The following is a 27,849-nucleotide window of genomic DNA, read 5'->3' as shown; positions in this document are numbered from 1 at the left end:
ATGAAAAAAAAATTCTAAGAGAGGCTTCAGGACACCAAAGTTCCTGTTGGCTTTTAATAATAGTATAGATAGATAGATAACAATATAAATTAATCACATTTATTTTAAAAATAATAATAAATAAAAGAGTTATTTATTTGTTTATTATTATTAAAGATGTATTAATAATAAATAAAAGAGGTATTTTAATGAAAGAGTTATTTATTTATTTATTTATTTTATTTTTTTTTTATTATAATAGTATATCACTAATAGGATTGTAGGGTTTAGTGGTTTTTTTTTTAGCTTCTCTCTCTGGTTTTAGAGAGAGAAAGAGAGCTAGATACAGGTGCTTGTAGAGAGAGAAACAAGCTGTTACATGTTCTACACAGAGAGAGAGAGAGAGAGAGAGAGAGAGGTGTTTTTTGGTTACAAAATCTGAAGATCTCTATTGTACTCAATTACTGAGACCTCTCTTATGATGGCTGAAACTCTGATCGCACCCAATTCACAGGCAGATGAGTCATCGGACCCTCCGGCTCCGCCGTCAGTCGAATCTCTGTTCAGCAGAAAAGTCGATTTCCACCCGGCGAAGAAGCCATTCTCTGGGTTCAGCAATGGCGGCGGAGGGTTTCGGTCGGAGACTCTGAACCCAACTACTACCTCGGGTCCACGGAGGCTCGGTGCGTCGGGCCAGGGCAGTGGTCAATCGGGTCTGGCTGGGAAGAAACCAGATGGGTCGGAGTTTTTGGATGTTGGGTTGGATCCTGAGCTCAGTTTTGGGATTACTTTTCGGAGAATTGTGAGTAGTTGTTCAGTTGATATGTATATATATGTGTGTTGTGTTTTTGGTAATTTCTGCTTGTATTGTTCTATGGTTTGACAGTCTTTTGCTCTTTGTTCTAGATTTTGATTGGTTTAGTTTGTTGTTAATTTCTGTACATTTTTTCGCTGTTTGTATTGCATTTTGTATACTTTTTCAGGTTTTTTTGTTTGTTTGTTGGGATTGGATAGTTTGCAGTGGCCTAGCCAGGAATTTGACCGAGAGGGGCACAAATTAATGATAATATCAGTCTGTTTGGTTTGAGTTTTTGGTTTTTGTATTTTTTTGTTTTTAGTAAATATTTTGAAAATTTTAAATTTTTTTTTTTACTTTTTTAGATGCACTTTACTTAGATGTATTTAAAAAGTAAAAAATTTGTGAAAAAATATTTTAAAAAATTAATAAATACATAAAAATACAAATAATGTATAGAATTTTCATATATTTTTTTGTATTTTTGGTATTTAGTGAATTTTTAAAAGGTTTTTTCACAAATTTTTTACTTTTTAGGTATATTTATGTTAGATATGTCTAAAAATTAAAAAATTTGCTTAAAATATTAAAAAAATTCAGTAAAAAAAAAAAAAATACCAAAACAAGTAGAATTTTCTGAAAAGTATTTTTGGAAAACTATAAACAAGCAAATTATTTTATTTTATTTTTATAATAAACAACAATGAGATATTACTAAACTTAAATATTAAGAGTCCATTTAGATAAATGTGAATTTTAAATTATAGGATTTGAGATTAAATTTTATATAAATATTCGGGAGTAACTATTTATAGGTAGATTGGAAAATTAAAAAAGAAGATAAGTTGAGATAAAAATAATATATTTTAGTAGAGAAATTCTATAAAATACACCATAAAAAAAAGTGTATCATATGTCGTAATTATGATCTTCGTGGTCTTTAGTTATGACACATTATAGTGTTAGATATAATTTAGTTATAATTTCTTGTGGTTGTTATTTTGGCTATTATTATATATTAAGTAATAGTTAGTTATGACTCATTTTGATATTAGTTATGACCTATTGTAATTTTTTTTTTTTTTTTTATAATTGAAGATGCATTACTTGATTATAATTTATATAGTGGTCATTTTAATTATGAATGGAAAAAAACATACGGAGGGCAAACTCTATATGTCAAATGTACGTAACAATCTAATAAATTTCATATATCTTCATTGAGGTTAATTATGTTTGCATGTCAATAATTATAGACATCACCATTATATTGAAATTTTTATAAATATTAATATAATTTATCATAGTCTCTTTACTTTTAATCAAAATAATCGTTATTGTTCTCATAATTTTAAAAATGTCATTGATATTTCACTTTAAATAATATTTTTATAAATTTTTTTATTTAAAATATTTTCTTTATGTTTGGAAAAAAAAAATTCCAAAAATCCAGGGGGGCACGTGACCCCCCTGGCCCTTGAGTGCCTCCGCCCCTGCTAGTTTGCTAGTTTTTCAATTAGATTGTTTTTCTTTAAAATTCTCTCTCTAATTATTGGATTTGCTTATAGATTAGGCTTTTGGTTGATGGATGCTTTAGTTTGTGTTTTATTTTAATTTTTTTCAAGGGTTTATTGTGATTTTGCTATCTTTGTTAGTTTGATTTGGCTTATTTGTATAATCAGCCATTACATTGTTAATTTGTAGGTGTTTGATTATTTATATAGTTGTGTATTTACTTTTACTTTTATTAGTTTGAACTTTGTTGAATGTTGACTTGGTTTGAAGTTATCGGTTTGCTTAACTATTAGGATGGTATGCATAACTTACAGGGTGCAGGACTGGAAAATCTTGGAAATACTTGTTTTCTCAATTCGGTTATATAATGCCTCACATATACAGAGCCTTTAGCCGCATATTTACAAAGTGGGAAGCATCAAAATTCTTGTGAGTTTCTATCACCCTCTCTCCCCTCATCTTGCACACAATTTACTAGATGAATTGCACTCATGATTCTGTGATGCTATATTTTCATGTTCATTATATATTTCCAGAAAAATTTCTGAAGTTGGATGAGCAATTGGTGATCCAAACCTTGATTGAAATGATCTAGGACAAACCCTACCCGAGCTTGGCTCAACCTTAAATACCCTGAATGCAAAATGGACAAAGACACAACCACTTGTCTTCTGATATGTATATGTCCTTGACACAAGTACATTTTATTTTCTCATTGGTGGATTGTTTAGGTAAATATGTGTGCGCATGATGCATTTAAGTTTATGCACGAGTTTCATAAAATTGGACATACATGCTTAAACTTGAACTTGAATCAACCCATCTTATAAAACCCAGAACTTGGGCAGGCAACCCTACCTGTTTTGTGTTCTCATTCTCTTCCCCCAATGACCATGCCCATCCCCTAAATTGGCCGTAGATATTCATAACCATTTAGAGTACTCACCAATGAACTGCAGTCGTATGCCAATTGTATAGATATTAATATGCTCCCAACCCTTAGAATCAATACTTGCTTGTTGAAGATGCATGTGTAGGCAATCCAAAATTTTTAACGTTGAAACAGCTTATTGAGTTGGAAGAAGAGTACACATATAGTAATTGCCTTTAATCTTTGTGCAATTTTTGCCAAAACAAGTAAATCAGTGGTGGAGTTAAGTTTTTTTATTTATTTTTTAATTTTTTTTCCTGGAGTCAATCAACAACTAATTGATTATGCTAAATTTTAGTTTATATAAAATATATCAGTGCTAACTTTCCCACAATCTTATATATGTATATCCATTATCATAGAAAATGATGGAAAACAAAACCCTAGCATACAAAATTAATTCACTAAAAATTAAAACTAAACAATTGATTTCTAAAAAAATTACTTCATTACAAAGAATTGATGAATTGAAAAAATTAAATTATTATTAAAGAAGTTTTAGTGAGACCAATAGAGGTAGTAGTGTAGAGATGCGATGCACTGACGGTAGATGGAAGTGTTAGGGGACCGGGTAGGCCTAGATTAACGTTGATTAGCGTTGTAAATAGAGATATGGATCTACTTAATTTGACTAGCGAAATGGCCTTTGATGGAGCCACATGGAGAAGAAGAATTCATGTAGCTGACCCCATTTGATGGGACTTAAAGACTTAGTTTGGTTTGGTTTGGTTTATTAAAAATGTTTGAGTTCAAGTTTTGTTTACTTATATCTTCATAACAAGTGAAAAAGATGTCAATCACAAGGATGTAAACTCTTTTAAGAATTATTTATCTCATGACGTGGGATATGCGACTTGAAAGTTCACTTAAAGAGATGCTTCTGAATATGATTTTAGGCTTAGTTTCATATTTTAGGAATTTGATTCACTACTATTATTGGATGTTAACCATTGACTGGAAAAAAAAATCCTGAAATATTTAAGAGAATACTAAATTGGCACCTATTCTTTTGAAAATTTCACTAAGGTCATTTGACTCCACTCAAGAGCATGTAGCTCTGCTTCTGAAGTCAATAATCAGAAAATCTTGACAATTTGTAACTAATTATTGACTTTGTATCTACACAAGGAGAGAAATTACCTCCAGGGTATCTTACTATAACCTCAAATGTGCTTAATACTATCCTTTCTTTTTGTTTTTTTGTGTGTATTTTTTGTCTTGTTTTAGTATTTCTCAAAGGGGATAAATTTTTTATTATTTTCTCAAAAAGGGCTAAGCATTTACCCCAAATTTGCTGTGCGGATAAAGTGAAAATTTGCACTCCATTTAGAGTTTCCCACACTCCACTTTGAGTGTGCTTTAAAATTCCAAAATGTTTGAAGAAATGGATTAGGTAACATGATAATGGACTGCTAATAGGTCTGCTGTTATTTTTCTCTTTTTATATTTTAAAGGTTTTTTTGGGTTGTATATATGGTCTTCATTTTTTTTATTGTTGATTCCTATGTCTAGAACATTTGTTTGTGTTAATATTAGTATTCTTCATACCTTAATTTATTTTTTCAATCGATTCATGAAGGTTGTACTGCTGGATTTTGTGCTTTGTGCGCTATACAGAAACATGTTAGCCTTGCCCTACAATTAACTGGGAGAAGCTTAGCACCAAAGGATCTTGTCTCAAACTTGCAGTGTATCCCTATATTGTTTTATCGTGAATCACTTTCGTGAATTTCTGTTAAAGGTGCAAGGTATTTATTTATTTGTTTTAAATTTTTAGCTTTATACATTTGAATGTATTCATTATCTGCTTTACTCCCTATAGTTCAAATAGGTTTTCACAAGAGAAAATTTTTTATGCACTGTGGGTGTTGAGTTAAAGTTTGAACATTGTGGAAGCGATTTTCCCTTTCTCTTTTATTGAAATTGTGCCAATGCATGTTTCTTTTTCATAACAATATGAGGAAAATATGAATTTTTGTATACAAACTAAGGTTTCAGGTAGCTCAGAAATCAAATTTTGTATCATTATAATTTTACCTTGCATCTAGGATTCAAGGAATTTGGACACTAACTGGTAGTGTGAGGACACATTTCCTGCATAGCTTCTATGAGTCATAAGTTAAATTATTGTTCACAACCCCCTCCTCTCCAAAAAAAAAGGCTAATAAACCCAACCACCACAACATGGGTATTTTCTTCTTCTTTTTCGTAGTTTTTAGAATTTGGAATCCTTGATCACATATTAGGCATATCTCAGAACTTTCGAAATGCCAGACAGGAGGATGCTCATGAATACATGGTAAATTTGCTGGAGTCAATGCACAAATGTTGCTTACCTGCAGGAACACCAAGTGAATCACCTAGTGCTTACGTGAAAAGCTTGGTTCACAAGATCTTTGGTGGTCGCCTCCGTAGCCAGGTAAACATTTTTTCTTGTATGCCTGTTTCTGGAACACATTGCCTTTGGAAATAACCATGAATTTCATTGTTATATAAATACTGACAATAATCTAGAAGAAGTTTTTGATGGATTTGCTCACAATAATAGAGAAATCTATTAGCATTTGAGAATCTAGCTGTTTTCTTCATTAATAGTCTTGTTTTTATTTTCAGGTGAAATGCATGCAATGCTCTTTCTGCTCCAACAAGTTCGATCCATTCTTAGATTTAAGTCTTGAAATCAACAAGGCAGAATCGTTGCACAAGGCACTCGTACATTTTACTGCCAAGGAATATTTAGATGGAGGAGAGGGACAGTATCAATGTCAAAGGTGCAAGCAAAACGTAAAGGCTCTCAAACAGCCCTCAATTCACAAGGCCCCTTATGTTCTTGCCATCCACCTAAAGCGGTTTGGAACATATCAACCTGGGCAAAAGATTGATAAGAAAGTTCTGTTTGGTCCCACATTGGACTTAAAACCTTTTGTCACTGCACCCTATGTAAGTGAACTTTTTATTGATGCCTGCCTATAATACTCATAGCTTGTATAGGTATAGTGGGGAACCAATTTTGTTTAGTTGTAACCAAATTTCCAAATTTTGAATTTTCAATGCCTCCATTTTCTATTAATCTGGAAAGTTCATTGATTTGAACATGTTATGTCCACAAATTTGATATTGTCATTGACAATCAAATGGATTTTATGTTTTTGAAATTAACAAAAATTGGAATGGTTTCAAGTATACTAGCTGCCAATAGAAAACGGGCTTGAGAGGATATTACACATACATAACAGGATTTAGCTTTTTGTATAGAACATTGGCAAATGTGGAAACAAGAACCAAATTAGAAGCATAATGGGGAATGACTTGAAAACTTTCACCTGGTTATGCATTTACCAGGCATTTTCACCTGGTTTTTTATACATTTTCTTGCCAACATTTTATTCCAGTTACCCACATGTTGTGTTGGTTTTATGGCAGGGCAAGCAATGTGATATTGGCATCTGGAGCATGTATTGGGTGTGGTGACTTTCTGCCATGTTCAATCTCAGATGATAGATTTATTATGCTCAAAACTCATCCACACGTGTAACACTTGAGTTGCCAAAGGATGAATGATAAATTGCTAATAATTAAAAAAATCTGGTAACCAGATTTTCATAAATAGCCAGTTGGATAAAAATTCCTGATGGACCTACAACTTTATTGATCTAGAAACTAAATCTGTTGTGTATGCTTGGTAAATCTCTTAGGAGTACCAATTTGATGAGTGATTGATACCCCATGTGTTTTGTGCCATGGCTAATTCTTTGATTGTACTTGACAGGATGGAGATTTAAAGTATACTCTTTATGGTGTTCTTGTTCATGCCGGTTGGAGCACACATTCTGGCCATTATTACTGCTTTGTTCACACATCAAGTGGCATGTGGTACTCCCTTGATGATCATCAGGTATTAGTTCTATCTGTCTGTCTGTTGGTGCCTTTTTGAAGTTTGTTTGGACATACTCCTTGACAATTTGGAGCCTTCATCTATTAATGGTTTCACTTTGAACGGTGTACTTGTTCTTTAAAATGCTGCATTGGTCGAAATGGGATATATTTTTATTGCCATGTTTCCTAGATTTGTTTTGCTAGACCTTACAAGGGCATGTGGCATCAATTAGGATATAAACTAGCTATCATGTTGTATCAAGATATTTGTTTGCAGCCAATAGACCATTTTTACATACTTTACCTTTCTTCAACTCATAGATGGTATGATACAAGCTTACTTGATCCTCCGGTTAGCTTAGCTCCCTTTGTGTACAATTTATGTTGCTAGACTGGGAAGATTACCCATTGCTTTGATTAACAGTGTCCCAATACAGAACTGTGGAATTCTTGTTTTATAAAAAAAATAAAAAAATTGATAAAATAGATCTCTCTCAGACAGGCTGTAAAAATAAATGTATTATTGATTGATATGATGATTGATGTTTGATTCTGTTACAATTGATTGATTATATAGATGTAGGTTAGGTGGTGGTAGGTGAGGAGTAGGTGAGTGTAGTAGGTGAGTGTGTGGTAGGTGATGGTAAATTCTAACAGCCCCCCGCAAACTCAAGGAGGATAGAAACTAACCAACTTGAGTTTGGAGAGAGGAACAAAATAAGAAAATACATCAAAAATAAAATAAAGATAGGAGACACTGTATGGTCGTGTCAGACCGTTGGTGAAGACACTGAAAGGTGGTGTCATAACGTTGTAGAGGACACTGTATGGGGGTGTCAGAACTTTGTAGAGGACACTGTATGGGGGTGTCATAACGTTGTAGAGGACACTGTATGGTGGTGTCAGACCGATGTAGAAGACAGTTTATGGGGTCATGTCGGACCGTTGTAGAAGACAGTTTATGGGGTCATGTCGGACCGTTGTAGAAGACAGTTTATGGGGTCATGTCGGACCGGTGTAGAAGACAGTTTATGGGGTCATGTCGGACCGTTGTAGAAACTAACCGGAATCTATGTTGGGACAGTTTACAGAGTCTTGTCGGACCCATAAAGGAGCTAACCGGAATCAATGTCGGGACAGTTTACAGAGTCTTGTCAGACCCCTAAAAAGTTGCACCCTCAAAAGGTGTGCCCAATCTTTCAAAAAGCGTGCCATCAAAAGGCATGCCCACTTTATCAAAAGATGTGCCATGAAAAGGCGTGCCAGTTTGTCGGGCGTCAAGAGGCGCGCGATGCGCGTGGCTGGCCCTGGCTATTTAAAACAAGGTTGAGGCGAAGGCTGTGCATACTAGTCTGAAACCTCTGAACGCTCGGAGAGCTTGTCTCTGCAAATCTTGAAACACCCTGAAACCAACCCTTCTCCGAAACACTTAGCAACCCAAAAACATGGCCTCTTCTTCCCGTCCAGCTACCCAGAACCTGCTCACGCTCTTTCCAGAACTGAATGAGCCCACAAGAGAAATAACTGGTGCGGTGGCCAGTGAACCGCAACCAAACACCGTTGGTTTTGCTCCATTGAACTTTCCGATGCGGTCGGTGGAGCAAAAAATGGCGGTGCAAACTGATATTGAGGCTAATCAGTATACTCTGAAGTCATGCGTGGAAACCATGACGGCGGTCACAAATTTGTCGAACCGGCTGCAGAGTAGGACAAATGAGGTGCAGCATTTAAATTCCCAGCTGGCTCTACTCCAACGCATGTATAAGGATGCGCGAGCAGAGATAAGCGTGTTAAGGGCAGAAAACAAGGAGCTGAAGCGGAAGGCCACCGTGATGTTCCGATTTGGAGGGCCACCATATGCTGTAGTGGAGGAGCAGGGAGGAGGCAACTTGCTTGGAGGTCTAGGAAGCAGGGAGGCAACACCGTCAAGGGCCGCGCAGGACGGAGGCAAGAAGAAGAGACCGGCGGCAGAGTAGATAAGAAAAACTCCCGCCTGTGGATGTGGTGTTTGTTTTTGTTGTTGTTGTTGTTGTTTGTTTTTTTTTTTTTTTTTTTTTTTTTTTTTTTTGGAGAACTGTAATCAGGGTTGATCCCTAAGATAAATAAAACTAAGTTGTTGTGCAAAGCTGTATAAATTTGGTTTTTTATTTTTTATTTTTTTTATTTTTTTTATTTTATTTTATATATAGATATATAGGAAAAACGAAAATGATAAAGACGGGGATAAGAAGAAAAAGACAAAGAATTTGTCAAAAGGCTGAGGGACATGCCATGTGAATGGATTTTTTTTTTTTTTTAAATAAAATAAAATAAATAAAAGGGATAGTGGGATGACAGTGTGGTGTTGTTTGAATAAAAAAATAAAATGGGTCTCTTTATGCATGTGCGTGTGTGTTGGGATGGATGATTATGTTGGAAAAAAAAAAATAATAAAAATCAAAATTTGTTGGTGGGTGCTCTAAGAAATTTGGTGAAGCTATTATCAACACTCCCTTGATAAAATGATTTACTTTGGCGTGACCTTACTACACTTGGTTGAGTTTGTTAATGATGTCCTAGAAATATGATTTGGTAGGACATTAAATTGCAATGTTGCCACAACGTTACGCTAACCACAACTTCATTTGTTGATTCTAAACCATCAGCCGATTCATACCTCCACTTAGTTTCACCCAAGCTTCAATCTGGTCATGGATAGATAACCTAGCTTCACATCCACTAACAGTGACAGTTACCCTATGCAGATTGGCTTTTGCTATGGCTCTGGTGGGTTCCCTTAATCAAAGCCACTACCTATTTGTTGGGAATGGCTATTGCACAAAATGAACTCTCAATTATTTCATGGATCCTATTTCTATTTTTGTGAAGTCTTGACCAAGGGGATTCTTTCTTGTACAAATGGTTACTTTGAACTTGGACTGAGTATGAAAAAATTGACTACACTTTTATCTTTTAAGTTGTTTTTTCGGACACAACATTAAGATGGAATGATACATAGTAGCCTTATCTCTATGCTTGAAATTGACTACTTTTATCTTTTAAGTGGGTTTGAGAATATTGCCCGATGATGAACATGAGAGATCGTTTGAAACTTTTGAATTGCCCGCTTTTATTCAAAATTGGATGCACTTATATATACTTTAGCGTAGTCAAACACATTAACCAACCTTTTTCTAGACCAATCGAGCCTTAATAGACCTCTAGGGTTCAAATTCTTTTCGAAACCTCTTTCACTTGTTACGATCCTAAAAAAGGATTTTGTTTTTGTGTGACATGTGATGTGAAGAACTTTGCAAATTTCAAAATTGCCTAATATGGAGTGAAGGCAAAATGGATGCTTTATAACAACATAGATTGTCTCGCCCCCGATTTTTAAAGATCAATTAGGCGGAAACAAATTAACTTGGTGACAAAGCCTGGGGTCTTGGGGGTGTACTCTCTCCAAGGTTCAGGGATCGAAACTTCTTAGGTGCTAATAGTTCCTTGGGGCCATCGGACCAGGGGAAAACCCTCGAATTAACCATGGTGCACTTGTGGGAAATTCCTTGCCGAGGACTTGTGCACTCCTGGGACATTAGTCGGGTTTTGATCTAGACACCTCTGTCCGTGCCAATAAAAAAAAAAAAACCTAAGCATGAGGTTTTAATTAAAAACTCCCTTTATTACTTAGTTCATTCTCAAAATCCCTTTCCATAGCCAATTCTCATTCAATTATGAAATTTAGGTTTGTCTCGTAAAATGTGCCCAATGGCCTCAAATTGTATGAGGCTGGAAAAATGTCCATTTTTCCTTTATAAGAGCCTAACTGAACTTTAGGTGACAAAACAAGTGTTTTGATAAAATTCAGCTTGTATTAGGAAGCATGCCATTTGATAGTTTTTGAAATAATTTGCCCTTTAAATTCAAAACTCTAGTGTTCTCTCACGTACTAAACACATTCTCGCTTGGCGCCCAAACTAATAAAATGAAGTACATCATGCAATAACAGAAATAAATGTTTAAGTTACATACCCGAAATTAATTAATATAATAATCCAACAAAAGATGTAAAGGCATGCAAGCCCAATTAATGTAGGGTTTGAACTTAACATGACAAACTACGTCCCAACGCTTATGCCGGCGGGTGTCTATTAGTACCTACACAATGCAGGGGGGGTGAGTATTGACACTCACCCAACAGTAATCTCATTTCTTACTAAGTAAACATGTTAGTGTCGTGGCAAATAAATTATGTAATGGAATGTCTAATTTCTTAACTTAATTTTATTAAGTCCATCTTATTTAATTAACTCACTAGAGATAATTAAATAATGGAAAGAATCCGAAATCAATAACCCGCCAATAGGGCTTCAATAACCTGCCAACAGGGTAAAAAATTTAGCCTTGCCAACACATACCATATCCAAGCTATAAATAAGTACATACTAGGTCCTACATTGATCTCACCCGATGCTCCCTCTGAGCTGCATGTTAGAAAATCCACACCACCCTCTCCACAGAAGCTACTATTGCTATCAACTGCGTAGTGTCCGGGGTTCTAACCCTCAAATAGCTCGATCCACTATCTCCTGAAGCTTATTGGCAATGCCGGCTATAAGCCTATAACCTGGGCCACGCCTGTAAAATCAATAGTACCGACCGAAAATCAACCGAGTACAAATAAAACTCCAAACTTGGTTATTTAACACTCAGTCACAAAATTACTGTTACAGTTGGAATATTTTTCGACACTTGGCCATTTTCTCAAAAAATGTTCTCCTTGGCCAATACCCTTAAGGGTCCAATCTCAATTATGCCCGCAAGGCATAATTGACCTAAATGCCCTTAATGCACAAATTACTAAGATGCTCTCAAGGATAAAATTACCAAATTGCCCTCAAGGCATAAATGATCAAAATGCCTTAAAGGCATCATTTACCATTATATCCCAATTAACCACAAGTTAATTTCTTATATGATAAATTCAAGAATTTCACCCAAATTACTTTTAATGGATTATTTTACCCTTAAGTGGCCAAAATCACCATTTAGCCCTTATAGTCTCTAAATTCATTAAATAACCCAACAAATCCACAAAAGTAACTTAAACCTTAAAATAATCATAAGAACATATTTACTCAAGAAACTAGCAAGCAAAACTAGTTTGAAAATTTTGAAAAAAATAGCAAAACTCAACTAAATCAAACCATGTTTTTAATTAGGCTATTTAACCCCATGATTAGTCTAACTACATTATTTTTCTCAAATTTTCAACACTTCTAAGATTTCACACAATTCTAAAGTTATCCAAAAACTATGTTGCACGGACACGGACACGGGATACGACACGGACACGCGAAAACGCAAATTTTCAAAAAATAGGGGACACGATATGCTGGGGACACGTTTAATATATATAATTTTATTTATTTATTATATGCATAAAATTAAAAAAAAAAATTATTAGTTCCTATACAATTATAATAATAATAAAATTAATAAACATATTTCTTAAATTGTTTTTAATAAAAATGATTTTTTTTAATAAAAAATGATTTTTTTTAATAAAAAATGATTTTTTTTTAAATAAAAATAATTTATTCTATAAAGTTTAGGTTTAATAAAAATAAAGATAAAAGAAAAAAAGAAAAAAAGAAAAAAAAGGGAGGGGAGAGAGAGAGATGTAATCAGGAAATAAAAAGGAAGGGAAAGAGACGGGAGGAGAAAAAGAGAGAAGTGAAAAGAAGGGAGTGAAATTAGAAAGAGAGAATAGAATAGAAGAAGAAAAGAGAGACAAACCAGAGAAGATGAATTAGAGACGAAGACGAGCAGAGAAGATGAACCAGAGCAGATAAGACGAAGAAGATTCAGGTTAGGGCTTCTTTGATTCATCTCTTTTGAACCGATTAGGGCTTTTTTGTTCAATCAATCTCTCCCTCAATCTGTTTCCCTCTTTCTCTCCAACAGCTTAGGGTTCTTCGATCCGTGTCCAGAAAGTGTCATCGTGTGTCATCGCGTGTCCAACTGAAAAAATTCAAAAAAAAAAAGAGGACACGTTAGAGAGAGTGTTGGACACGTGTCCACAGCGTGTCCGACGCGTGTCCGACACTCGTACGCCAACCTTGGGAACGTGTCGGTGCTTCATAGTCCAAAAATTATGTTCTTTACATCAAAAGTCTAAGAATATGGCATAGACAACAGCTTCTGATATTTGAGTAAAAAGCCCCAAATGTTTCTCGTACCCAATTTTTTCTTTGTTTTTGTTCTCTTTTACATGTTTATGTAAATATATGTATTATGTATTAGGGTTTGTGATATAGAAAAGGGAAAAGCCAATTTGCAGAGCAAGGGCGTCAATGAATCAATGATGAACCACTTGCATTGAAGGTTGGCAATAGTAGAAAAATTGCGATTCTCCGTGCCTTTCAAACATAAACTTTCATTTTGATTATGGCCTCGAACAAATCGCTACATCCCATATTTCTTTTTCGTCTCTCTGTTTTTTTGGGGAATCTAAACTTAATAGTTTTCTTTGATTTGGTTTTTTTATTTACTTTTTCTTTACGCTCTCATCTGTTCCCCCCCCCCCCCCCTTATTTTCTTCATAATTTTTTTTTACTATTGTCAGATTTTCTGTTGTTTTGCTTGATTTTCTCCTCTACCAAAGAGGATCTGTGTATTGAAATCCTTTATGTTTTTTGATGGATTACACAGATAGATACGATTTGTTACCCGTATTATGACTATTGAATATTGATGATATGATTTTGTTGATGTTGTTTGAACTTATGAACATCATATGATTTTTCAGCCGCAAAAGAATTAACCAAAAAATTATGAGTTAAATTATTTGAAAAATATTATTTATAAAATTATTGGAGATGGTTAGAGACTTGGGTGATGATGTATAATGGTTCAAACCAATGATGGAGGGGTGATTGTGATTTGTAATTAGGTGGCAGAGAGAGGTCAGTGTAATTTAAACTTGTGGGGATGTCTCCATCTTGTCAAAAGCCTCAATAGATAGGTCAGTGTAATTTACCCAATTATTTAAAAAAAAAAAATCTTGGACTATATCATATTTCTTAATTTTTTACATATAGTAGTAACAAAACTAGATTCAGTGTAGTTTACCCAATTATTTTAAAAAATTCTTGGACTATATCATATTTCTTAATTTTTTGCATATAGTAGTAACGAAACTAGATTCAGTTTTCAGCTTTTTGTTTGTGGATTTTGATGTATTTTCTAGTCTAGAGCTTGTGACAGAGCCATTTATCTACTATTTTCTACTGAAATATTTATTGATTGCCAAATGGAATTCTAAGAAAAATGCTGCTAGTTTAGCTTACATATGGACTTCCTCTTTGCTCTCCAGATATTTTTTCCCTTTGATCCTTCCGAATTTTTTAGAGTTATGTTATGACTCTTTTGGCTTTGTAGTCCATTCTTATTCTCTATTTTTAACAAGCTTGATCTTAAGTATAGTTATATGATGCTATTTGTGGAATGACTGACTTTTTGGGAAACATTATTAAGTTCATTTAATCCTCTCCATGATATTGGTGTTTTTTAACAATTAGGATTACTTCATTTTTCTTGTTGTATTGAATTTAAGGAATTGGTTGTGCTATATGCTCCTATCATCATATTTGATGGTTGGTGTTATATCTTTGTTTTGTGATTTTTGCCCCTGTTCTTTTCTCAAATCATTTTTCTTGTCTAGCTTGAATTTTCACTTTGATATGATTTTTTTATTGAAGCATTTTGGGTGTTAATTTGTAGGGTCAAGAGGGAATCTGGAGGGAAATATATAGAGAGATGGAGGGAGAGAAAAACGGTGGCGCTACTTGCATAATGATGTCGCCAAATTGAAGGTTGCTTATAGTAGTCCATAGGTTCCTTTGTTTTTCTTTGCTCAATCAAACTTTGTTTTGTCGTAGGAATGACTCATTTTTTGTTGATAGAGCTACTACGTATGTAGCAGCAGATATTTGAAAATTGAATTCAGTTTGCGTGATTAAAGTTTAATGCTTTGATTTACTAGGAAAATATTTGTTGTTTATTTTTTTCAAACGTAAATAATCATGTTTTCAAATTTAAAAAGTCTGAGATTTTTTTTTTTTTATCAAATACCAATCATGGTTAAAATAGAATTGAGATCTTTTGTCATTTACAATGACACTAATTGTGATGTATGTTTTAGAAATGATCACAATCTTATTCAAAAACTGAGATCTTCTGCCATTTATAATCACACTTTATGAAAAAATGTGATCTTTTTCCATTTTCAATCATACTTCTTGAAAAATTGAGATGTATGTTTTAGAAACCATCAGTTATGTAGAAAAATTGAGATGTATGTTTTAGAAATGATCAATTATGTAGAAAAATTGAGACATTTTGCCATTTACAACTACAATTTTTGAAAAACTGAGATGTATGTTTTATATATGATCACAATTTTATAGAAAACACTGAGAACTTGATAAGAATATTAAGCATACTTTAAAATTTTAATTTGTGTTTTTAGTTTACTATAACGGTTAGAAAGTGTGCTGGAAAATACGGATAAATCATCACACTTGCATAGATCACGCTTTTTGTAATGTGAAAAATTGAGATTGTTTAGCTTTTTTGTAACAAGCACTCTTAACTCACCAACAACCGGTTTAACTTTTTTGTAGTAGTTAGGCCAACTCACCAACAACCAATATAGAAGAAATTTGGCTCAGTTGAACCATAAAAATTGCAACTGATGTAAAGCTTTAAATTGCTATGCAAGGACAAGCCAAATAAAACGCAATTAAAAACTACTACAGAAGCAAACTAACATTGCTGAAAATATTCAAAGCATTGCGCACAGTGGCAGATCCAGCTGATCTAGAAATTCAAAACAAGGGGGTACATATTACTCACAACATTGAAAAAAAGAAAAACCCACAATAAGCGACAAGATATTATTAAATTTATATATATATATATATATTGGGAGGGTCAGTTGTTGAGATTCAATATTACAATTATCATGAAAATTACATCAACATAACTTATAAATGTACAATCAACAACCTAACTGAATTTACGATTAACAAATCCAATACTATCAACTCAACAAAGTGTCCCACAATGAAGAAAAACAATTAATTAAACATACATGCAAACCCTATTGTAACGGCAAAAAATTCACTTTAATTCCTCTACTAGATATTCATTAAATTCATACATGCAGAAGCCGACATAATGTTCAATATTATCTGATATTCATAATGAAAGTAAATCTTCTTTTTGTATTCTTCATTTCATCAAGTAAGATGTACAAAATAAATCATATGCATTACATATTCATAACTCTTAAGCCTGAATCTACATCAAGTGATACTATTACAAAACTATTTCATGTCTCAAATAAAAAATATTTCAAGGAATATAACCTTGTCATAAAAAGAAGGGTTTGATTAAAATTTCTTTGGTTTGGTTAAAACAATTCTCTGGTTTAAAATTGTGAACAAATACCGAGGTATTTGGGAACAAAGCCATAGAAATTCTCTGTAAACAGAGCTAGAGAAATTTCAATTCTCTATGAACAGAGCTAGAGAAATTTCAATTCTCTATCAACAAAGCTACAAAATATTATGTCTTTTATGCTATTAAATCTTAATACCAGGGATCCTAAAAAAAAAATCCCCTTGAATCTATTATTCATTAAATATGTATATCTTATTTCAAATTAAATATTTTGAATCCTTTTTATTCGCAGGGAGCTGAATGAGAAGAAACTCTCACATCCGGTTCTGTAGAAGAGATGGAATTTAGAAAAAAAACCATCAACTATAGCCCCAAAAGAACTAGATTCCATGAACAACATAGAGCAATAATGAAAGGAATATCTTATTGAGGTAATCATATTTATTGAGGTAATCATATTTGTTTTGGAAAATATGCTCTTCAGGCACTTGAACCCACTTGGATCACGTCGAACAATGGCACGAAATGCAGATAAATTAAGGGGTAAAATTAAAAACAAAATGCCATTCAAAACAAATAAAATAACTTCTCACCAAACTATTTCACAAAGGGTGGATCTCTCACCAATAAAAAATATACACTGGACCTAATGTCTTATAACGTCCTTAGATTAGATTTATCACCAAATTACTATTTTATTTATTTATTATTATTCATTTAGAATGGTCTTCAATAAAAAATAATTTCCTAGAGTTCAATAGGGAAAAATATGCACCATGTAATTATCTACACGGTAATTATCTACCGTGTACACCACCGAACCCAATTATAGTTTCCCTCCAATGAATATCACCCTTTGGGAATCTCCAAAATGCATTTTATTTGAAAGGCCAAATTTTATTTTGATCCATATGCAGATTATACTCCTCTTATTTGAAAATAATCATATAGTCCTTTCATAATTTGTAAACTGAAATATACTATTAAGTCAATTAAACATTTAATAAAAAAAAAAAACTAAAATATTCTTATATATAAGAAATCTAAGTAAGTATCTGAACTATTAATATTTTTGTTATTTGCTTCGGAAGCAAAATACACTTTAACCACTTATCCTTTATTCCATATGCTCCTTAAATTTTGAAAATGAGTATATAATTTCTTTATATTTGGCATATGTTTCACATTTACTGTCAAGTGTATTTAACGGTTTATTTTAGTTTACATATCATAAAGGGTTATGTGGTTATTTTCAAATGAGATAAGTAATTTGTACATAAACAAAAAGATAAAAGAATAATGTGAAATTTATCATATTTAAAAATAGTTATAGTTGTACATTATTCAATAATTTCTACAGTTGAATTATGTGCAAGATAATTAAATTTATTTTTCTCACATGCATTTTTTTTTTTTCTCAATTAAATTTAGAAACAACAAAGTAGAAAACTGAAGGAGAACAACCGTTTAAACTCCATGAAAACCAAGAGTTGAGAAGCTTCCATGCTTGACCTAGGATTTATCTATCAGTGAAATGCAAGATAAAATCAAGCACAAATGAAAAATCCAAAAATGAAGATTTAAAACTTAATAGCAAGTACATCCCTTCTCTAGTCTCTCTCCACCATTGCCACCACATCTTCCCTCCTAAACCACTCTCCCCTAAACCAACCCTGCATCGAGGAGATGGAACGTCAAACAAATTTGAAAATTTTTAAGTTTTCAGTTCATTTGCATGTTTATTTATTTCTTTTTTGTAATCTATTAGCTAGCAGAGGATCAGCACATATGTGATTGTCTTGTAGATATGGACTCACATATCTCCAACCTAGATTCTAATTGACCACCAAAATTAGTGGAATTAAACACCATTAAATTTGAATTAAGTTTAAGAGTTAAATGAATATAATTTCAAATTGGGAAAAGTTAGGGATCATGAAAATTTTGTCATGAAAATGATTATGAAAAATTTATGATCCTTGGATTACCTTGATTAATGTGTGGTGCTTTATTCCAAGTATAATCCAAGGGTCATAAAACTTTCATGATTATTTTCATGAAAATTTTTTCATGATATCTAGCATTGTTGTTTCAAATTAAGTTTAGAAAATTAGTAAGTGTTTCATATTAAGTTTAAAAGGTAGTAAATTGGAGTTAATAGATACTTGTAAGGTTTAAAATTATATATATATATATATGTATGTATTTATGCAATAATAATGTAAAAGAAGATGAAGAAGGATATAAACGACTTTTTCTTGTTAACTTTAATGAAGTTAATATTGTAATTTCGCTCTAATTTATAGGGAAAGTCTCTACTTATGTTTGAATAATAAAAGGGTAAACTGTTCAAGCCTTTAACCATTAGGGGTGGATATCGGCTCATTGGTCTGTCCAACCTGCTCAGCTCAACCCTATTTTCTAGGGCTTAAAAAGGTTGTTTTAACCCATGAGGCCAGGCTGTATTGACATTTTCAACCCGAAATATCAATGGGTTAGGCTTGGGATTAATTAATTATTTATTTATAATACGTTAAAATATATATTTTTTTTGTTAGGATCTAGACTTTAATTTTGTTGATTTTATTGAAACTCACATTTATGATGATGTGTGATTGAATTTATTTAATAAATCCTTCAATTTGTACACAAAATCCTTCAATTTATAATGATGTCAATATATTTATTTAAGAAATATAATGCGTGATTGAATTTGCTTATGAAATGATTTAACTTTTTTTTTTAACATATAGCCCGATGGGTGAGTTCAGGATTTATAATTAGCTTTTGGACCGGATTTGGACAGATTATAAAGCCCGATTTTTTTTTTTTTTTTTTGTTACAGGGAAATCCTCCCACCCTCCCGCAGGTCCAAGGCTTGTCCCATGAGGAGATCACCAGGGTGTCCTGTTGTCTATTCCGAGTAAGAGACTATAACCTGGAAGCTTGTCCCGACCTCTCATGGCAAGCTTCGATTAAGTCAGGACTCGCACAGCGGGGGAGCATTAAACCCACACCAAGTAGCGGATTAGGCATCCTTGAGGTCCAACCTCCTAATCAACAGTGCTTCGCCTAGGAGATTGGCCCAAGGAGGGAATTGAACTTGTGACCTTGGGGCTTAAACCCCAAGGCCCGATGTTAGAACTAGGTCAGACTTGAACAAATATAAAATCTCTTATTATATAGTGCCGTTCTCGCCCGAAATCGGCCCGGCCCTATGTTTGTCTACCCCTATTAACCACAAGAGAATAAAATTAATTTTATCCTAATTTTTATGTTTACCATACTAAATTTCAACAATAATAAAATATAGGGTTAATTACACTTTTCACCCTAATAGTTTGATTCAAATTTCACTTTAATTCCTATAGTTTGTAAGCTTCACTTTACCCCTTGTAGTTTGGGTTATGTGTGGTTTACCTCTAACGTTTGGAAATGACCACATAACTCTCACGTGGTTTGTGGATTAAAGTGCATCGTTAAACACTGTTAAACATTTTATCCAACTTAACAGCAAGTGTGAAACATATAACATAAAGGGGTTATATATTCATTTTCAAATTTCAAAGGGGGCAAATTGCTTACGCATTTTCCAATTTCAAGGGAGTAAATTGCATATAAAATAAACAAATTTCAAGGGGATAAATTGCACATAAAATAAGCACAAGGGGTTAGAGTACACTTTATCTTCCAAACAAATGTCGAAAATACAAAGGTATTTTAGTTTTTTTTATTAAATTGCTAACGGTCTTAACGGTGCACTTTAGTCCACAAATCACAAGAGAATTATGTTGTCATTGCCAAATGTTAGGAGGCAAGCCACATATAGTCCAAAAATCACAAGGGAGTAAAGTGAAGTTTGCCCTAGTTTCAATTTGAATAATTTGATCTCTACACTTTAAGTCTAGTTTTAATTTGGTTATTCCATCTAAATTTTTGATAATTTTGTCCACATGTACAATTTAGAAATCTAATAAATGTTCCAAAATTATTACTTTTAACATTCAATTTAAACGGAAGAACCAAATTGAAACCTTAAAAAATTGACAAGTGTTCCAAAATTGTTAATTTTAATCTTCAATTTAGACGAAATGACCAAATTAAAACTAAATTTAAAATGTAAGAACTAAATTATTTAAATTAAAACTATATGGATTAAAATAAAATTTAAATCAAATTACAAGAGTGAAAAATGTAATAAACCCTAAAATATATAATACATCGCTGAAGTTGCCTTTCAAATTACAATGAGTCATATCTAAAAAAAAAAAAAAAAATTACCAACAATAGGTCACAATCAAATAACACAAATGTCATAATTAGAATTGCATATGATATACCATATAATTTTTCTACTAATAAACATTATCCATTTAGGTGGACTGTCAAAAAAATATAAAAAAATGAGTTAATTGGTGACAAATCTAATATAAGGAGGGTATAAAGCATTGGATCTGAGAGAGATTTTTTTGTTGATGAGAGGTTCACACTTTGTGTAATCGTTTGGTGGAGAACATTTTGTTTCAAATTTTACCCTTTGACTTTTTTTTATCTTTTTGACTTTTCGTTGACTATCTGTTGAATTTTTTTATCTATTAAAATTCTTATCTGTTGAAATTTTCTATCTGTTCAAACATCAGATCATCACCAAAGAAATCTTTCACTTTCAGATTTAGATCTGGCTAATTGCGAGTCGGAGACCTCCATTGACCCAAAAAAAAAAAAAAAAAATCATAAAACATCTCTAACAAGCTTTCTGTTTCATCTCTATCAATCTGCAAATCAGTTTTATCTAAAATAAAATTGACTGTTCCATTCTTCCTTGTCCACCAGAGAGAGAGAGAGAGAGAGAGAGAGAGAAAGAGAGGTAAATTTATCTACATCAAAACAATGGTAGAAAGAATCATGAAACACTATTATCACCTCAGTTCAATTGCAAAGTCAGAAAACAATATATAAATATCAATGAATCTCAAGAGTTTTAAGTCTCCAAGCAACTACTATTAAGCACTAAAAATGAGTGATTTTATCATATAGGGGTGTATTCCCTTGAGAGCTTTCTAAAATAATGCATAAATTACAAGTTTATCAAATTTATCTATTGCTTACTGATTATTCAAATACACAAACAAGTATTCAACAAATCAGGCATATATAAACATATATAGCACTAAGGTATATTAGATCTATAGACATATTTTTCTATATTTGCTGGTGGTGGTGGTCCTGGTGATGGCAGTGTAGGGGTGAAGGTGAGACTGGCGGTGGTAGTGTAGTGATAGTAATAAGACTTTAGTATGAAAAATATTTGCTACCTTTTAAAAGGGAAACATTTCATCCCCAAATAAGCTTGTTTTTTGTTGATCATGAAGAATATTTTTCGTTGACTTTTGTTTTTCATTATATCAAACGTCAATAAATACAGACCAAGCAAAAGACTCGAACCCAAAATCTTCAATATGAGAAATATCTTTACTACTTGAGCAGCACATAACATTTATTTTTAAATCAAAATTAAAATTTATATTTTACAGATTTGACAGCACACTCATCGATAGATACACACCCACTAACATATATATATATATATATATATATATATATATATATACATATACGTATACATTCTAACATTTGAAACCGTATCTTCAACTTCCCAGCATTACGTAATACATTAGCTTGACCACAATTCGCCATGACTCCGAAAGTTGCACCACCAATATCAGATTGAAATGCATCGCAACTACAATGCACAAATCAAAGATAGCTACAGTTACTGAATTCCGTGAACATGCTGGATTTCATATGCATGTCACCCAAATATATTTTGAAAACCATATATGCTTATTAGATAGCTTCAATTGATGTATGAAAATGATGAAAAAAAAAATGAAAACAATGAAAACACATCTGGTGTTTCTCAATTTTAATGGGGAAGGAATTTCTTCCATCCACTGTTTTACTAGAGGGGTGTTTGTTGGGGTTTAGAGAGCTACCACATATCTTATTTTGATATATAATTAAAAAAAAAGATTTATTCGATAATCATAATTATATGTTTTCATTACATTTGTTTAAAGAAAATGAATAATAGGTATAATTTTGAAATTATCCATTCATTTTTTTAAAAACCAATATGAAAAAAATTATATGGATAAAAATATGGCATCAATCTAAATTTTATAGTGCATGATCTAGACAAAAAAATCATACAAATTATACGATTCAAATTGTCGAAATGAGATTTATAATGTATTTGATGAACCAATTATCACATTTGTATTTCAACAATAATTAGATAGAACTCCTTCCCATATTAATAATAGAAAGTAAAAACATGAAAGAGGACTTGTTTTCTTCAAATTTTAAGGGAGGTCTATACAATTACTCTAAACTATATAACCAAACACATATTTGTTTTATTCATTATTTGAGAAGAGGGGTAGAGGGGAATATAGGTGTTTGGTTGTAGCGTGTGAGCTGTCTAATATAGTGTGAATAAGAAAATGGGGGTTTAGTTGTACGATTTAAATATTCTAAATTCTTAAATTAGTATTGTTACACATTAGATTAAAATTTCACTATTATTGATTTGCAGAGATTGTCTTCAATTAGACTATATGAACTGAAATAAGAAACGATAGGGACCAAATAGATGCATCTATTAATTTAGGAATGAAGTAAAAAATGTGACTATAGTTTAGGGTATAACAAAATATGAAAATTTTAAAAAATTTCGTTACATGCAACAAAATATGAAAATATACTAAATTTTTTTTTTTTTGTTATTTGGTAAATTTTTAAAGTTTTTATTTTCACAAATATTACTTTTTTTAAGTGTATATAGATTAGGTGTATATAAGAAATAAAAAAATTTCGTAAAATATTAAAAAAATCACTAAAAAGGAAAACAAAAAAAAAAAACTCAAATTTCTAAAAAATAAATTAAACCAAAAAGGTAAATATAATTTTTTTCATCCATATAACTAACGAATATTGATGCAAATAAGCTAAGTATAACACCCACGGTAATTAGGAGAGGTCAGTGTAAATTTACCTAGCCAAGCACTCATTCTTTTATTCATTATTTGAAGTATAGAGAAATATGGGTGTTTGGTTGTAGAGGGTAAGTTGTCTAATATTGTGTTAGTAAGAAAATAGATGTTTAGTTATACAATTTAAGTTGTCTAAATTATAAAATTATTTTTTTAACCATTAGATTAGATTTTTCTCATTAATGATTCGGAAAGATTGTCTCCAATAATCAGACCATATGAACTAAAATCATAAACAATAAAGACTAAATATATGCAATTAATAATTTAAGAATGAAGTAGAAAAAGTGACTACATTTTAGGGTATAAAAGTAAATTTCAAGAGAAAAAAAACAAAAGAAGACTACTGAAAAAGTGCCCAAGTCTTATACCTCTGTCAATTGCAGCCATTAGAGTCAATAGCAAACCTTTATTTTCACTACTCATTTATTACTTCCATGACTTTATTTTATTTTATTTTTTTCGCAATATGATTTAAATCAAGTGCTTTGTATAAACATCAAAGGAAATAAACTAGCTTTATTTAGTATGATACAAATAAAGCGCTATGAAACTAAAAAAAAACTAGATAGAAACCATAATCAAGCTATAGTTTTTCATGATCAAGCAAAAGAATGCGGAAATTGATTGTAAATACTTACCAAAGGACATCAATTACATTGGCTAATTTCACCTTGCTCTGTTACTGTGAGAATACTTTTTAAATCTCTTTCCGCTTTTGCTTCGTTCACCTTTAATGATCCTCACAAGCCATTGAGGTTTTCCTCTAGAGAACATAAAATATCCCATAACAAGTCCCCACACCAACCCACATATATAACCCGGTAATATGACTTCCCAATTGAATCCACTTGAAGTATTGTCTTCTTGCTGAAACATCAAGGGTGGTGGTTGTGGTGTCCTTGGATTGCATGCATTTAACAATGGAGGTCCACATAATGCCAAGTTGTCAATGTAGGAATCATTTGAAAATGTATCAAATTGGTTGCCTTGTGGTATCAGTCCTATTAGTTGATTCTGCGAAACGTTTAAGACTTCAAGGAATTTCAAATTCCTTAGTTGTTGAGGGATCTCCCCAGTGAGTTTGTTGGAAGAGAGGTCTAACCATTCGAGCATTGTCAAATTAGCAAGAGAAGCTGGTATATGACCTGTAAGGCTATTGTGAGACAAGTTGAGCCCTCGGATTGAATTTAGCTTTCCAATGACTTGCGGAATTTCACCTTCGAAATTGTTTTTCGATAAATCAATTGCAGTGAAAATGGTTAGGACTTTTACCATTTCTATGGTTGATCCTTTGATTACTATAGTCAAACAATCATTATAGTAATATTCTGAAGTTGAATAACTAGGCGTCCCTAAGTATTGCAATTTAAAACTAGCTTCATCGACATTCATCATAGCATTGAGATTCTTGAAATATTTTCCTGGCAATGGACCAGTAAAATAATTGTTTGATAAATCCATAACTCGCAAGTTGGAGAAGGGAAATTTGAACTTGGAATTCGGTATAGGTCCATGGAATTTGTTAGATCTCAAAATTAAAACTTGTAGCGAAGTTAAATTTCCCAACCAATATGGAAATTTATTGGAGAACTTGTTATGTCCAAGGTCTAGCACTTGTAGCCTTTCGCAATTCACTAAAGATTTTGGTACTGGCCCCTCAAATCCATTGCTATCAAGGTTGATAGTTTCAAAGGAATTTTCCTTTGCAAATGTATCAGGAATGGTGCCAGAAAAATTTTGTAATAAACATCGCAACATGTTATAATTTTTATCACTGAATTGATTCGTTCATAACATAACATAACCATAATAATATGTAATTTTGACTTTTGGATGTACACCATAAATTTGTTCATTCATAATTTTTAGATAAAATGACATAAAGCACTCACCACAAATTATGTGACTTTTATGGTAGAAAATCGTAATTTTGTTATGACAAAAAGATGGGTGCATACTGCATTTTCTTAAAAATTGTGTGAATTACTAGCAACTTTTTAAAATAAGGATCACTATGTATCACTTGTTCTTTTTTTTCACATTTTTATATCACCAGCCAAGATATATGACAAGGTATCATTTGTTTATATTAATTTCTTAATAATTATCTTCAAATAAAGTAACTAGTAATAAGTATTTGGCAGCACAAAATAATAATAGATAATCTGCAATATATAACATTTCTCTTTTTAAAAGGTATCATTAGTTTATATTAATTTCTTAATAATTATCTTCAAATAAAGTAACTATTAATAAGTAATTGACAATACAAAATAATAATAGATAATCTATAGTATATAACATTTCTCTTTTTAAATTCACTTATAGGACAAGTAGCTAGTAAGTAAGAGACCATAGATAAAATGAACTTTAAAAAAAGTTGGAGCAAGGAAAAATCCTCTCCGGTCCAATTTTTGGATTAGAAGATATTGTTTGCACCTTTGGGGTCTATTACAAATCTAATTTTAGTGATGTAAGTTGTTCATCTTGTATGCTTTAATTAGTCAAAAAATTTAAAAATTGATATGATAATTGAAGCTACATCAAAAAAAAAAAAAAAAAAATCTTCTAAAGGAACATTTACGAGTTGATTATCAGACGGTATAGTTGATTAGATCCCATATTTGAAAAAATTAGTTGGTACTTCATGGGTGCCGCTTATCTATGCTTCCCATTAATCATCATACATCATATCCCTTGTTAATTCTCAATTATTCAATACAAAATCATGAATTTCACCTTCTTCTCTACAAAAAAATTTGAAAAGCACCACATTGCCGTGACACCACCAAATAACTTCTCTCATATTTGCAATGCCAAGCCTACAAAACTAAACTAGTCCTCATTCATGTCTATAGAGCCCCTATAGCGTGTTTCACGCGTCAAGGAGCACTTTGACTCCATAAATGTTGATCATAATTAATTACTTAAATGCAATGGTGGGTGGTTGAGGTTTGTTTATTGGAAAATGCTAGACACCCAAATAATCTATCAAATGTTTTACCAAACGTCTCACATGGGTGTGGGACCCACACAAACTCACATGTGTGTGGGTCCCACACCCATATGAGAGATTTGGTAAAATATTTGATAGATTATTTGAGACCTCTAGCATTACTCTTGTTTATTTGGTGACTATGTTTTTAGTTTATTTTTATTTTTATTGAATATTTTTTAAAAAATTTTAAAAATTTTAAGTTTTTAAATTTAACTTGATAAGACAAATCATAAACTTTAAAAAGTCAAAAAAATGAGAAGACTTTTTGGCTTATTTTTGACTTTTTTATTATTTTGAAATTTTTTTAAAAAAAATTATTTTTTAAATTCGTCCATACAAGATGGCCCAAAAAATTAAAAATTTTTGACATAATTTTGAAAAAAAATTAGGATGAATTACACCAACGGTCCCTGTAGTTTGAGACTTGTATCACTTTGATCCTTGACCTTTTAATTGTGATATATTTGATCTTGAATTTTGAATCACGTTCCAAATAAGGACAATTGAAGAAATTTTTACACCATTTCAAGGCAAAGTCGTCAATAAAAAAAAACTAGTTTGATAAAAATAAATGTCAAAAATTATTTTTAAATTTTAAAAAATTATTTTTACTCACCAAAGATAAAATTATATAAAAATAATAAATCTTTTTTATTTTTATTTTTTCATTTTTTTACCAAATTAATTTTTAGTATGTATTTGGATGATAATCATGTAATGCGTGGTTGTTTTTGTTGATATTTTTGGATAGTTATCATGTAATAAATAGTTGTATTTGTTGTTAAAAAATATTTTTGGATGGTTATCATGTAATGGATTGTTATTAGATTTCTAATGTATAAGTGATATGTTTAATATATGAAATGCTTTTAATTTTAGATTTTTTTATTTAATGAATTGGTTTAATAATAACATTAAAGTTGTCGTTATATTTGATTTTTGAAAAAATAAAACTAATTTAATGAAAATAAATATCAAAAAAAATTATTTTAAAAAATTATTTCTACTCTCCCAAAAGATAAAATTATAAAAATGAGGTTTTTTAATTTTTTTTTCAACAATTTAATTTTTAGTTTCTTAGAAAAAATTTCTGAAAATAGATTTTGAAAACCAAACTAAACAAAACTTTATAACCAAAAAAGTTCCAACATTATTATTAAAATAATAATATTATATTTTAAACAACATATAAGTTAACCAATACAAAATAAGTTGTATGACAACTTTATCTTTCAAATTAAGCAACAAT

At 31.7% G+C, this 27,849-nt stretch overlaps 2 long non-coding RNA genes, 1 other non-coding gene and 1 pseudogene across 4 annotated transcripts; 3 read left to right on the top strand and 1 right to left on the bottom strand.

Moving 5' to 3' along the window:
• The first annotated feature begins 309 nt into the window (after window positions 1–309).
• On the top strand, window positions 310–17,100 carry LOC145824623 (ubiquitin carboxyl-terminal hydrolase 23-like; annotated as a pseudogene). Its single transcript, XR_014366454.1, has 7 exons — window positions 310–781; window positions 2,605–2,719; window positions 4,801–4,911; window positions 5,468–5,640; window positions 5,835–6,161; window positions 6,991–7,116; window positions 16,837–17,100. The product of XR_014366454.1 is annotated as a ubiquitin carboxyl-terminal hydrolase 23-like (transcript).
• LOC145789982 (small nucleolar RNA snoR86) lies at window positions 13,419–13,551 on the top strand. Its single transcript, XR_014328538.1, has one exon. It is a non-coding gene; the product is annotated as a small nucleolar RNA snoR86 (small nucleolar RNA).
• LOC145824624 (uncharacterized) lies at window positions 13,966–15,128 on the top strand. Its single transcript, XR_014366455.1, has 2 exons — window positions 13,966–14,103; window positions 14,862–15,128. It is a non-coding gene; the product is annotated as an uncharacterized LOC145824624 (long non-coding RNA).
• A 4,904-nt stretch (window positions 17,101–22,004) lies between the features above and the next one.
• LOC145824622 (uncharacterized) lies at window positions 22,005–25,333 on the bottom strand. The gene is made up of 2 exons (XR_014366453.1): window positions 24,241–25,333; window positions 22,005–22,287 (listed from the first exon to the last, which is right to left on the bottom strand). It is a non-coding gene; the product is annotated as an uncharacterized LOC145824622 (long non-coding RNA).
• Window positions 25,334–27,849: the final 2,516 nt, after the last annotated feature.

This window comes from Camellia sinensis, chromosome 4 (genome assembly GCF_055761805.1).
Source record: "Camellia sinensis isolate YWXY chromosome 4, ASM5576180v1, whole genome shotgun sequence".
Lineage (NCBI taxonomy): Eukaryota > Viridiplantae > Streptophyta > Magnoliopsida > Ericales > Theaceae > Camellia > Camellia sinensis.
The sequence above is the reverse complement of the archived record's forward strand: the minus strand, read 5'-3'. Positions and strand labels throughout refer to the sequence as shown.